Source organism: Pteropus medius, unplaced genomic scaffold (assembly GCF_902729225.1).
Source record: "Pteropus medius unplaced genomic scaffold, Ma_sr-lr_union100, whole genome shotgun sequence".
NCBI classification, from domain to species: domain Eukaryota; kingdom Metazoa; phylum Chordata; class Mammalia; order Chiroptera; family Pteropodidae; genus Pteropus; species Pteropus medius.
This window is the reverse complement of record NW_024344370.1, coordinates 1,171,569-1,186,268: the sequence shown is the minus strand read 5'-3', so window position 1 is coordinate 1,186,268 and position 14,700 is coordinate 1,171,569. Positions and strand designations below refer to the sequence as shown.

General features: G+C 31.9%; 1 pseudogene; it reads left to right on the top strand.

Annotated features, from left to right (window-relative positions):
• Positions 1-8,901: 8,901 nt before the first annotated feature.
• Positions 8,902-9,017, top strand: LOC120608397 (uncharacterized; annotated as a pseudogene).
• The last annotated feature ends 5,683 nt before the right edge of the window (positions 9,018-14,700 follow it).

Below are 14,700 nucleotides of genomic sequence, written 5' to 3'. Positions count from 1 at the left end.
CTTAACTGAAAATCGTCTTCCCTTATTGCCTGTTACTCTTATTCCCTTCTATTTATCTATTAAGTCTCAATTCAAATGCATCTGCTTATGGGAAGCCTTCACTAATGTCCTCTGACAAGGTCAGAGATAATTTTATTCTTTGTTTCCATAATGATGGCTATACCTCTGGGTGTTAGCATGCATGCATCACATTGGTGGAATTATTAGCCTGCAAACATACACATGCAGACATTGTACAAAACTGTAAACTTTTGTAACTTATGATACTTTAGCAAATAGAAATAATTTAATACATTTCTTTGTTAGAGAGATCAATAATGAAAGTAATTGCCCACCATAATAAAAATTGAGAAACCATTGAAGGCCCCGGCTCCACACATCAGTGTTCAAGATCCTAGACACATTTTATTCATACAATCATTCACTGAAGAATGATTTATTGAGCACCTCCAAGCATTGGTCTTTATAACTATAAGAACACTGTGTTTATATATGTGAATATTGGGGATGGAGAATTAAATATAAATGTTATCCTATCATCTATGCATCTACAATTAACTCTTTTCCTAAGACTATTCTCAATACTTAGTGTCTAAGATTTTTCCATCACTGTGGTAGAATAAACTGAAATAGATGTGCCATCGAAGCCCCTCCCATCCCGACTGCCCTCCTGCCCACACACACACATATACACAGGTACATAGAAATGTTAGATGAAATATAATAAAAAGTTATACATTTCTGAGTTCTGAATAAAAAATGAAAAATATACAAATCTTAAAAAGGAAGGAGAAGATTCAAAGCCAGAGAAGACTAAAACTTCAGCAACCCTTTGAGACTAGATTAGAAAAAGACCTAGGATCTGAGTGCTGGGATACAAGCTCTAGTGACCATACACAGTGAGGAAACATGGCCACAGTTCTGAATATTGGAGAAGTTATAAGGGGCACCCACATAAAATTTGAACCCTTGAAGTGCTTCTTATTTTCAGACACTAGGGAAGTCCTTCCAGCAATGGAAAAAAGAATTAGGAAAACTTAAACAGTCTGTAAAAGAATTTGGGGCCTAAAAATAGGTTGTGGGTATAAAATATGACCTTTTAGAGGGAAGAAAAAAAAAAGAGTGTGGGAGAGGAACCGTTCAAACCTCTGTATTTGCAGCCACTTCCCAAAGCTAGCATCACAGCATCAGCTCCACCTCAGATCATCAGGCATTAGATTCTCACAAGAGCACCTGTCCTTAGTGCCAGAAAGTTTGAGGACCGCTGATATAAATGGAATCGCACAGTCTATAAACTTTTGTGACTGACTTATTTCACTCAGATTTGTTCAAATTGTTGCATATATCAGTTGTTCGTTTTTGATGTAGAGTACTTTTCTATTTTATAGAAGTACCACAGTTTATCCATTCAACTATTGTAGAACATTGGAATTGTTTCCAGTTTTTGAATATTATAAATAAAGCTGCTATGAGCATTGTATAAAAAGTTTAGTGTGGACATAATTTTCTCTCTTTCTAGAGTATATACCCAGGAATTGAAATTCTGGGCCATACGGTAAGTATATATTTAACTTTTTAAAAAAAAATTTTTAATTCGTGGAGGGGGGTTGAGTAGCATGTTGTTGCTGTTGTTGTTGTTGTTGTTTTAATTTTTTATGGCAACATTGGTTAATAAAATCTAGTAAGTTTCAGGTGTACAATTTAACAGTAAGGCATATATATATTGCATTGTGTGTTCATCTCCCATAGTTAGATTTCTTTCTGTCACCACATATTTGACTCCTTTTATCCCATCTACCTCCCTCCACCGCCCCCACTCTCTAGTAACTACTAGTCTATTGTCTATGTCCATGAGTTTCTGTTTGTTTATCCTCTTCGTCTGTTGCTTTTAGGTTTATATCCCACATATAATATGTGGTTTTCAACTTTTTCTGTCTGGCTTATTTTGCTTAGCATGATTATCTCGAGGTCTGTCCATGTTGATGCAAATGGCAGTATTTCATCTCTTCTCATGGCTGAGTAATATTCCATTGTGTATATGTACCACAGCTTCTTTAGCCAATCATCTATAATAAGATACTTCGGTTGCTTCCATGTCGTGACCATTGTGAATTATGCTGCTAAGAACATCGGTGTGCAAATATCTTTTGGGTATGGATTTTCAAGTCTTTGGGGTAAATACCCGGTAGAGGGATTGCTGGATCATTTAGTAGATCGATTTTTAGTTTTTTGAGAAACTTCCATACTGCTTTCCATAGTGGCTATACCAATTTGCAGTCCTACTAGCAGTGTATGAAGGTTCCTTTTTCTCCACGTCCTCTCCAGCATTTGTTATTACTTGTCCTATTGATTATAGCTATTCTAACAGGTGTGAGATGATATCTTGTGGTTTGGATTTGCATTTTCCTAACAGCTAGTGATGATGAGCATCTTTTCATATGTTTGTTGGCCATTTGTATGTCTTCTTGGGGGTAGTGTGGATATATAAGTTTCTCTCTTTATAGAGTGTATACCCAGGAGTTGAAATTCTGGGTCATAGGGTAAGTATATGTTTAACTTTAAAAGAAACTATCAAACTGTTTTCCAGAGTGGCTATAAAATGTCTTATTCCCATCAGTAATGTATGAGAATTTCAGTTGGCATTCTCAATATTTTTTTTTAATAGTAACCATTCTAAGGTAGCAATATGATATGATTGTTTTAATACATAGTTCCCTTAGATTTAATTTTTTATTATCTTGGGTTTTCATTTTATTTTTATTTTATTAGAAGACAATTTCCAAAGGGCTCATCATTTGTTGGTACAGGCAGACATGAAAGAAAATAATTATGCTGCAAAGTAGAGGAAAAACCTTAAAATGTATATGAGTTAAAATAAAGGAATTGCAAAAGTCCAAACAAATGACCTTTGAATTGACCTTTGGGAGAAGATGGTAATTCCTAGTCCCCTTAAATCATGTCACAGGACACTTATGCAACTGCCTCTGTCTCCTTTGTCAGGGAAGTAAGCTTTTTGGCTCAAAAGTGATAAACAATTGCCTACCCTTACCAGCCTCTTCCCTATAAAGTTATGTAATATGAGAGGGCAGTTTCAATTCTTTACTGCATAACTATTTACCAATTGTATCATACTTTACATAAGAAGACAGAGCTCTGTGGTAAAGACCGTAACTTTAGAATTAGGCATACATATGTTTGTACTCCTAGCTTTTCTACTCGTTTACTAAGATACCTTTGGCAAGTGTTATGGTTCGAATTGTTATTGTTATCCCCAACACTCATATGTTAAAGTCCTAATCCCCCAAATGTCTGGCTTAAATATAGGGTCTTTACAGAATCATTGGGATGGGCCCTAATAAGACTGGTGTCTCTTAAGAAGAGAACATTGGGAGACAGATGTTGACAGAGAAGGAAGACGATGTGAAGACACAGGGAGAGGATGATCATATACAAGCTAAGGAGGAAGGTCTAGAACAAAACTAACCCTGCCAATACCTTGATTTTGGACTTGTAGCCTCCAGAACTGAGACAAGAAATTTCTGTTATTTAATCCACCCAGTTTGTGGTACTTTGTTACAGCAGCCCTAGCAAACTAATACTGAATTACTAACCTTTCTGAACTGCCACTTTCTCATCTGTAAAAAGGGAGTAATAACTTACTTCACTGTGTTGCCATGAGTAGTGAAACAAAAAATGTACATGAAGCTAAGTAAAAATAAGGGCTTTACTTCCTTTACTGCCTTTTTCACATATATTTGTTAGTGTGTTTTTAGGAAGTGTGTAGAATGCTAAAAACGCATCACATGATTTCTTTAGGTTCATGAATTTTGGAAATGTAAAAGGTCAAAGTTACCCGGTAAAAGCCCTCCATATTACAGATTAAGAATCATGGCTAAAGCCTTTGGTAATAAGCATATTAATTCCTAAAATATTAATTATAAGAAATTTAAACTAAAATTTTGATATGATGATTTTAATATTTAATATGATGACCTTGTCATGCTCTGTTGGAAACTTAGTCTATTTTACAGTTTAATGTGTGTGATTTGTTTGGAGGAAATGCTTACACCAGCCTACTCCAGCACAAGGAAAAAAGGAAGTGTTAACACATGAACTCTACATGCTAGATTTTCACTCCATCTAGTCACGGCGTTAGAAAAGGGATCAAGCCAGATCTAAGCGATATGAACAAGTAGCAATATAATAGTTTTGATCTTCTATGTTTCCCTTTTCACCAATTGTTTAAATTATTGAAATTCAGATTTTCTTTGAGGATGCAGTGAAAATAACTTTTCCAAGAATATAAAATCTTAAAGATATCCATTTTTGTCTTTGTTCAGAGAAGTAATAGACAAACTTCCTAAATTTTCAGAATTGCCAAGTAGCAGAAAAAATTGTTAAATAGAGACTAAAGTTCAGAATGAAAAACAGACTATTTGATCTTCTTGGCTTTTTACCACTCATCCTCTTTCATTTTTTGTTTGAAAGCCCAATGTAATCCTTTTTTATAGTGGATTCTTGGTTTACAGAGGACTTTCAGATGCTATTAAGAGTCAGAGGTTAAAAAGAAGTCTTAAATCATTAGATACACAAGCCTAGATTTCTGAGGTTGAAGAAATGTACAAATGTTTACATGCTATTCCACTTCTGAATGATCATACAGCCTATGCCTCTAGGCTCATTTCTTGAAAAAGATTATTTTTCCCCATATTTTCCTCACATATATTAAGAATATTATGCTCATTTATGCTCTACTATATTTTAAATATTTTAAGGAGAGTTAATAAGAGTGAAAATCAATGTGAACATTTTCCCCTCAAACTATTTGAGAATATTTTAATAATTTTTATTTTATGTTTTAGAAATGACATTGTATTAACTTAATATTTAGTAGAAATTTTTATGTGTATGACTATTACTACTATAATGTGATTTATATAGAAAGTGCATGTGTGACAATATTTACAAAAAAAAAAAGAAACTTTTTAATGAAAATATGAGTCCTTGTAAAGAAAGAAAGGCATGAGTTTTACTTTTTGCAAACTTTGGTGTATCTACCATTAAATTTAAAATTGTTAAAACAGTTCACTGCATTAGAACTTCCAACCTAGAATTTGTTCTCTCAGCTTCTGCCAAGTATAAATAATGTGTCACCTTCTTCAGAAAGATTTCCCTTGCCAGATAAATCCCTTCTCCCCACTCCTCCATTAGACTCTGCTACTACAAATCATCCAATGAAATATCATTGTTTACCCTGCATAGATTATTTTAGATAGATATTATACCAGTAAATAACTGAGATGATACATTTGAAGCCATATTACTTAAAAGCAATTTATTTTTAAAACATTTCTTTAGAAAACTTGACCCAAACTCTGAGATATATTTTACGTGTACTGCAACAAATTACTAAAATCTTTTGTTTTAAACTGAATACAACAAAGAGAGGAGCTGTGTCCTCTAACACAGAGACCCAACACTTATTAAGTTAAATCCCACTGTTAAAACCTAGGAGTAGTTAAGTCTTTAGAGAAAAACTAGAAACTAAGTCAAATATTTAAATCCAATTTAAAACATTTTTTTAATTGCTAAGCATGTAATTTTCCCCAAATTTGATATTGATTTTGAAATATAAAACTACAGTTTATAAATTCTACTATACTACATATATTTAGAACAATCATAAAGAAACTCAACTGAAGAATAATGTTAACATCTAAGGAAGACACATTGCTATAGAGATTTTTCATACATTCAACACCCTACCCTACTCAGTAATATATCCTCTGGGTTGGCTCTTTGTTTTCTGCCAAGCAATTAGAATACTACTGTATACTTACTGGTAAATAATGTGTTAATTTTTAATATTGGACTCATTTCCTTGCTTTTTTTTTTCCTGAGCATTCAAAAACTCTCTCTTTGCCATCACTTCTTTTCATCTTTTTAATGAAACTGTTAAAAAAAAATCTACTGGTAAATTTGTGAAACATTAGGAAGCAGAAATGAATTAGGTAGTTTTCGATATGTCTTACTAACTCTTACTACAATTGAATCAAGTATACTCATTTTAAAATAATTATTTAAAAATGTTTTTGTTACTTCTATCAAAATGATTTAAATTTTGAGTTTATAGTCTTTTCTCTTTTTAAACATTTTTTCCTCTCTCCCCTACCCATAAATTTGAGATTAGACTTTAAATTTATTTAGTATTCTAATATGCAATTCATAAGTTCCAGTCTGAAATCAAGCTATATCACTATCGGGTGCTGGACTTATTTAAAAATATTATTCCATTGAAATGCTGATTCTGTGAGTCTGGAGGGGACACATGAATCTGCATTTTTCATAAGCTTTCCAGCTGATTCTGGCATGCAGCCTAGTTCCAAGGCTATCATATCTATTGCATTCCAAAAAAGAGAGTAAAAGTTAATAACATACTTGTGGAGATAATGGTACCAATATTCTCATCCTCCCAGGTAAGTAACCCTAAAGCTCAGAAGTGAAATTACCTGTTATTGACTAGACTAGAATAATTTCTTTAATATTTTATATGTAGGCAGGAGATGCCCCTCTTGTTTTTGTTTAAGTTAACATTAATACCCCAATTAGTAAAATGTTTTGTGAAGTTTTATGAGATACATTCGGCATATGTATTTTCAATAATTAAATTGAAAAATAATCTATTTTTAATGTGCAATGATTGTTTTATATTACAAACCACAGAAATTATTGTTTAGCTCTTCTGTGAAGGAAAACAAAACTAAATAGTCAATTACTTACATTTTAATATTTTTAAACATGTAATTATCCAATAGATTTTCATCCATGTATTCCCAGATTGTGTGTGGGGAGGAGGGCAATTTTTAAAAAAAATTAAAGAGAAAAAAACAGTGGAAATATTATTTTCTAAGATTAAAATATTTTATAAGATTGTATTTTACAAGTTATTTTGTAATTGAAAATGTGAGCTGTCCATTTCTCATGTTTATCAAAGGTAGCTGTGTAACACTCAGACTCCCTTTGTTTCCTTTTTCTTTATTGCTTCATGTTATACATGTCAGCTTCTAGGGTGATTAATCATCTTAGCCTATTAGAGTCAGGTTGGATTTGGAAGTGTGGGATGAGATGAGTGATAAGAGGACAAACACATGGGAAGGAAAAACAATTTCCTGGCATAATAAAATTAAAAATAACCTACCCACAAAACCAGACAGGTGTTTCTGAGGTTCTAAATAATGGCTCTTTTCTAATAGATGTGAAACAACATTAGATGTGAAACAACTTTTTATATTAATGGTGAAAGATTAATATGAACTAAAAATAGTTTGTGTTAAGAATGCTATATGTGTGCGTGCACACTCAAATATAGCATTCTATTATATAATTATATATTATTTTACATATATTTTATATTATTTCTATTTTAATATATTATATTTTATTTTTATATACTATATATTATATGTAGTAGAGTTATATATATATATAAACATATATATAAACATATATATATAAACATATATATATATGTTAGGTACTCTTGTCCTGACACAATATACTGCTTTAATCATTACAGTAAAGAAATCTTGTTGATCTTTCTATAATGTAGAAAATTAATGTAAAAATGCAGCTAAATTTTAAGCTAAATTTATTCCAAATTGTATTTGAATCACAGCGACTAAATCCAAACAAATCCTTGATCGTGGAGGTTTCATATATCCTTAAGGAAGTCCCTTAATTAGATAATAAGAATTCACTTCATCCTTAGATCATCCTTGACTGTGATCTAATGTTCGTGGGACAGAATCATAAAAATTTAGTTCCAAAAGAGACTAAAAAAAATAGCTTCTAGTCTGGAAGATGAATATAACTGGAAGAATCAGTTCTGGTGTAAAACAGTCACCGGGCAGGGTCTATGGGAGACAGAAGTGAGTTCTGGGCTTTGAGACATTCAGATTTCTTTAAAAATTAAAAAATAAAAACCCACTTTAGGTCTAACTCAAAAATTTCTATTGGACCACTTTTTCATTCCTCTAAATTCACTGAGTCATATAATTTACATAAATAAAATGTACCCATGGTAAGCATAGAGCTTAATGAGTCTTGTTCATCTTGTCTCATTGGGTGACTGCCACCACATCAAAATATAGACCATCTTCCTTCAAAAAATTTCCTCAACTTGTTATCATTTTATAAAGGAGCAAACTGAAATGTACAGGGATTACCTGTCTGGTCCTGGGTTTTTGCACAAGTTTGCAGCAAAGTCTAACTTAAATTGTATTTAATTTAATGCACGAAGCTTTCACTGAGTGTCTACTATGCTCCAATCATGAAGGATAAAAGATGGAGAAAAGGAAGAGAGTAGTGGAGGTGGAGCTGGGTTGGTAGGAGTGCTGTCTCCACCCACAAGGGGAAGAAGGAAAGCAAGAAGTTTAGACAGCTGGTTAAAATACAATGTAAAGGAAATGTGAGGACAAAAGTGCAAAAGTGGACCATAAATGAGGCCCCTGACATCCTGAAGGAAAGGAGGAAACCAGAGGAGGCTTCACCCAGGAAGTGACGACTGAGTTTAGATTTGACTCCCAAATTAGTGAGTAAACACTTGAAAAGGAATTATTTGTACATTCGTGTACTTATTCATTTGTTCAAGCAATGTTTATCTCTATCAATATGTGTCAAGCACTGTCGTAGGATCTGAAGATTCAAGGGTGAGCAAACAGGCACAGTGTCTTATGATCAGCAGGTAGTGGGGGTTGGGAATAGGTGGATTTAAAAAACTTCTAAAACATATGCTGATAAAAGAAATACAAAGAGAACGTGGTTCCATAGTGTAGCGATTAGCACGCCTGCTTTACATGCAGAAGGTCCTGGGTTCATGCCCCAGTGGAGCCATGGTCCATGGTCTACAGCCATGCCGCCCTGAACAAGCCCAATGTCTGATCTTGGAAGTTAAGCAGGGTCCGGCCTGGTTAGTACTTGGATAGGAGACCACCTAGGAAGACCAGGTGCTGTAAGCATAAATAATAAAAAAAAGAAAGAAAGAAAGAAAGAAAGAAATACAAAGAAATAGTAAAACATAAAATTAGGAAGGGCATGGTTTAATTGTGGAGGAAGACTTCCTTGAGGAAGTAGCTTTTAAGTTGTCATCTAAATGATAAGATTTAACAGAAAAAAAAAAGGGAGGGAAGAAATATTTCAAGCAAAGAGAAAAAATTGTGAAGGGAATATTTAGCTAAAAGAAAGCCAGTATGAAGTGCAGTGATCAATAAGAGACCAGGACAAGACAAAAGCAGAAAGATAACATTTTGTTCATTCAGGATCCTGTTTAGCGGTTCTCAAATTTCATCGTCAGTTCTGATTCAGTAGGTCTGTAGTGGGGCCTAGAATATGCATTTCTTTTTTATTTTTTAAATTAAATTTATTGGGGTGACATTGGTTAATAAAATTATATAGGTTTCAAGTGTATAATTCAATAACATGTCATATGTATGTTGCATTCTAATGTGGTCCCAGGCGATGTGAATACTGTGGTGCTTCCCCTCCTCATAGACACTTTTTAGAGTAGCCCAGCTATAAGCCATCTTAAGCATTTACAAATGAAAGCTTTTAAAAGAATTTCGAACATGATCATATTTGTGGTTTGAAACATTACCCTGACTACAATATGAAATTTTTTTTAAAGCAGAGAGAAATTAAGTGCTTAAAATATAAAAATAAATTACCCCTTTTATGGAATGTAAGTGAAGAAATTCAAGTAGACCTAAATAAAAAAAATTTTTAAAAGTGTTAACAATGTGAATCAGAGTATTGGGGATCCTTTGATTTTCCATGATGTACAGAAGAGTTTTCATTTTTAAAAAAGAGATCATGACACTTTGAATTTTATAAAAATGGCCAAGTAAATGTTGGATTATTTCTGGGGAAAAGATTTTAGAACAAGCAACTATATGCTTTTACTTAAGAACAAACATGGACATATGTATTATTTTAAGATATCTGTTTAATGAAATATTATTAGGAGAAAGCAATGACTGACATATTGCTAACATTGCTCATATTTGCTGCTATAAAGAATGTTTAACATTCTTAATATGTAAAGAGTTTTGACAAATGAATGAGTACAAAGATGGAAACCTTGCAGGGAGAAGTGCAATGGATTTGAATGGATTACAGAAAGAAATAAAACAAATGTCTATTAAGTTCATGAGCAGATATTTGATATAACGAATAATAAAATAGATACTAGACTAATTATCCTTTATTTCATTTAATCAAATGTATGAAGATTAAAATTATTGATAATAGCTAGTGCCATGGATAGTGTGAGGAAATAGTATTCTTCCACACTGTTCATGGTATTCTAATACACTACCTTTCGAAAAGATGGTCTAACAGTTCTCTACAAGCAAAATTGTAAGTGTGTACATTACTTAATCTAGCAGTTCTACTTCTAGAAAATTGTTTTACAGACACATTCACTGTAGTATACAAAGAATTATTCCTAAGTAGTTTATTATACTTTATTTATAATAACAAAAATTGAAGATAATATAAGTCTATCAATAGAAAATTGATAAATAAATATGGCATATCTAGTCAATACTATGCATCTTAAAAATGACCAAAACTATATATACACTGGCATGAAATAATAATAATAGATAACATTACTGAGCACATATAATAAGTTAAAAACTTTGCAGCTCTCCTAGGATAATTATCATCATTCCACTTTAATGTTATAAACTGAGACAGAGCAGTTGAATAACTTACCCGAAATCAGAAGGTAGAGCCTTGATTTCAATCCAGGCTCTTTGTCTGTACTAAACTGACCATACATGCATACATACACATACATATCTATATATACATATGCACAATAAACATACATACCTATGTATACATATACATACATACACATACATATACATACATACACATACATATACATACCCGTATGTACATATACATACACACATGTATAAGCTCCTAATTTTCTTTTAAATACATAAATATATATTTATGTACATAAAACTCCAAAGGTATAAATAGTAAATAAATATTTACAATGTGTATCCTAGGAAAGTAGGATCATTGTTTATAAAACTCTCATTTCTTATTTTTCTCACCTCTGTAATTTTTTTTAACATTTATTACTACTGTGCATTACTTCTATGTTTAAAAATGGAAAACTAGACAAAAAGTAAAAGAAGTTATATATTAAATGGAGTTTGGAAAACCCTTATAAAAAATAACATTTTCTTTAAAACAAGCACAATTAAAAAAAAATCTGCATCTTTGTAGCTCTCTTAAGAAAATCAGGACATGGTTGATCTATTTTGGTTGTCGTAGTGATATATATCGACTGACACTACTGAACTACATTTATACTAGTCTGCACCAATTGGTAAAATGTTAAGATAAACTGTGAGGACAGCCAGGGTCATTCATTCTGTGTAGACACGGTCACCCTACATCATATCACAGCAACAAGAGGGAATGTCTATTGTGCATTGCCCAACTGAGCTATTCTAACTAATTTTCTAATTGATGAATGACACAAAATTAAGACTGTGTTTACTCAATTTGGTGTTACCTAGAAAATAGACTACTCCAGAACAAATAAGATTATAAAACTTAGAAAACAGTCACTGAGTTTTCATTTACAGTCTTTAGTTCTAACTTTTACTTTAAAGCCATCTTTATGAATGCTTTATAAAAATTGTTTTAATATATCTTATATGTTTTTATTTATATTAAATAATTTTATTCCTCACAACAAACCTACATGGTAAAAATTACTTCCCATACATCCACCTCACTTACTGCCTTGTGGGGAATGTTCAGAGATTAAGTAATTTATCCAACGTCATACTCTAATAAGAGATGGTGATTTTTAAACATTTTCTATTGAGCTGCTCACTAAAACTTTATTATATATGTTTTTTTTTAGACTTATTATTATTCTCAGTTTCATTCAATTGAATTTAATTACCTTTGCTTAAAATAAGGCTTCTAGTTCAAAAATATACCAAGTCATTTACTCTTCATAATTTAATAGGCTAATTCATGTGAAAGTTGCTAATTAATAGTGTTTAAGGGCCAAATTAACTTTTGGATAATTTTTTGAATAACATATTTTAGAGTCTGAGTTTTAATGTTACTATTAAAATCAATATTTCTCTTGTCATAATTTTACATTAAAATCATTTATAAAATAATATGTTCAGTGCTAATGAGTTATTCTATTTTGCTGCAGTTGTAAAATCTGAAATTCCCTACAATGAGTAATATTTAGTTCTACTTTAAAAATTAAAATATGTAGAGATGTTTGACTTTGCATTTTAACTGTAAATATAAAATTCCTTTTGGAAAAAAAACTGCGAACCCGTTTTTAAGTATTTCTCAGTATAATATGAGTATACAAATTTAAATGAGTCTATTATTTATAAATTAAAGTTTTTCTATTAAAAATTGCTTTTAAAATTATATGTTCAATTTTAATATTTGAATAGATATTTTAGTTGATGAATCAATTCATGGATTTTAATGTTTTATAGTATCCAATAAGTTAATTATTTTTAATATTTTGTTTTCTAGATTAAGATAGAAACAAATCCTGATAATGAAAAGATTTTTATTTGATCAAATATGCTATTTAAGTTCATTGTAACCTTTAAGAATTTAGTGGTGACTACATCTGTTTGTACAAACAGCATCTCTGAGGAATGAAGTTCTTTGTTCTGGTGGAGAGTAGGCCTGCTTACCAGCAAAGCCAATACTTTCCTGCCCTATTATTGACCTCGACTTTGACCTGGCTAGACCACCCTCACAGGAATGAAGGGTAATAAAGTCCTCTGGCTGACTCAAGCCTCAGTTTAAGCTAAGCAGATATAATCAATCACCTAAAATTAAGTGTTGTGGTTTTGTGATGTGGACATTTACTGGGGACTGAGCTGAGATCACCAAACACCATTCATTTAAGTTTTCAGGGCTGTCTCAGAGTAGGATCAAGGGTATTTTAACTAGTACTTTAGGAACTATTTACCAGAATTATAATACAGAAATATGATCTTGCAGGAATAAAAGAAAAGAAAAAAAATGAGAATTCCAAATAATAAGGATAGACCTATTGGAATGAAGGAGTTAAACAAAAGAAATAAAAATTCCTTCAGGAAATATCTTTTTTAATTTATCTAAAACGTGATTGGACCAAACTCATTAACAGCTCACATTTCTCAATTGATAAGCTGTACGACTTTGCTAGACAAAATATTTTGCTTCCTAAAATCAGTTTTGGAATATTAGACAAATGATCAGGCTCTGTTTAGATCTACTTTTCAAGATGTTATTCCAAAGTCTTGACTCTCCCTCTTCGCCTTTCTCAAAGTATTTTAGTGCTTCTGATGATCAAGATTTTCTTGGACTGTTTTAAATAACTCTGTCTCCTAAATTCCAATCTCACTCTGACCTTTCCCTTTTTAACTTTACCCCTGAAAACCACACACTTTTTTTTTTTTTTTAAACAGAAATAATAAGAAGACAAAGAAGAACTTCTTTAACTAGGCAAAGGCAAAGATACATGTCACACTCAAACCTAGATAGCTGAAGCAGGGTTATTTCTGTGTATAGTCATTTAGAAGGTCCTGTTGGATGGTTGTCACTGATGAATACATTGTCTGCCTTGGAGAATAGAACCGAAGCAACATTAGCCTTTTTCTCTCTGACTGAATTTCTACGTGCTTCACTAGCAAACTGTTTAGCTGGAGACCATGTTTTAAGATCTCATTTTAGATCTTATTGTGTATACAAGGTTACTGGGATTGCATGTCTTTTTGTCTTGTCTAAACTAGATGGTAAGTGCCTTTAGAGAGTGTATCTTAGGTGTTTTATCACATTTCTCACAAAACCTATGGGAATGGTGTGTACTATGTAGTCACTTAGTATTTATGAATGAGTTGATGAAGTTTATTCATTTCAAACCAGTACGCTCAATATATGACTTTAATCTTAAGTAAAGTCTGAGTTAATATTTATGTGATTTGGAAGCACTAGAAAAGCTCTATGGCATGAGTGCACTTTTAAATCAAATACTATACCGTCTTAAGGAGTAAGTAATAACTGAATGATAGTAATAGAACATTATTAGAATGCATTATTTCTCTGAGAAAGCTTCCTATGTCCCTTTTCCAGTTCGGTGGACTTAATGGAGGGCTTTCCTCTGGAATCTGAGCAAAATCGTCATGAAGTCTCTGAAATTAATACGGCTATATACAATCTTTCTAAAATCCTGAAACTTGCCTTTACATGTCACCCTGAAATGTCCAACTGGAATATATCATTTGGTTATGCTCCCCGCAGAAGTATAACTTCTCGCCTTAAATGATACTTCCCCTCCACATTTATAATTCTATTTCCAAACTCTCAATCCCCAAGGGAGGTAAGATTCTAGGCTAAATAAATAAATAAATAATAAGGATTTTATTCATATAGAGATTGCTAATTGGTTTATACTTCCTGGGGTTATAATTAAAATGAGTAGATTAACAATTTGATTACAGTATTGAAGAATGTTTTTTTCTTTCTTAGAAAACAGGCTTTTACTAGAGCCCTTTTTTTATTCTAGACTTGTGTCTTTTTCTAATGCAGAATAAATACTTTATAAATATAATAAATATATTTAATATATTTTATATTTAT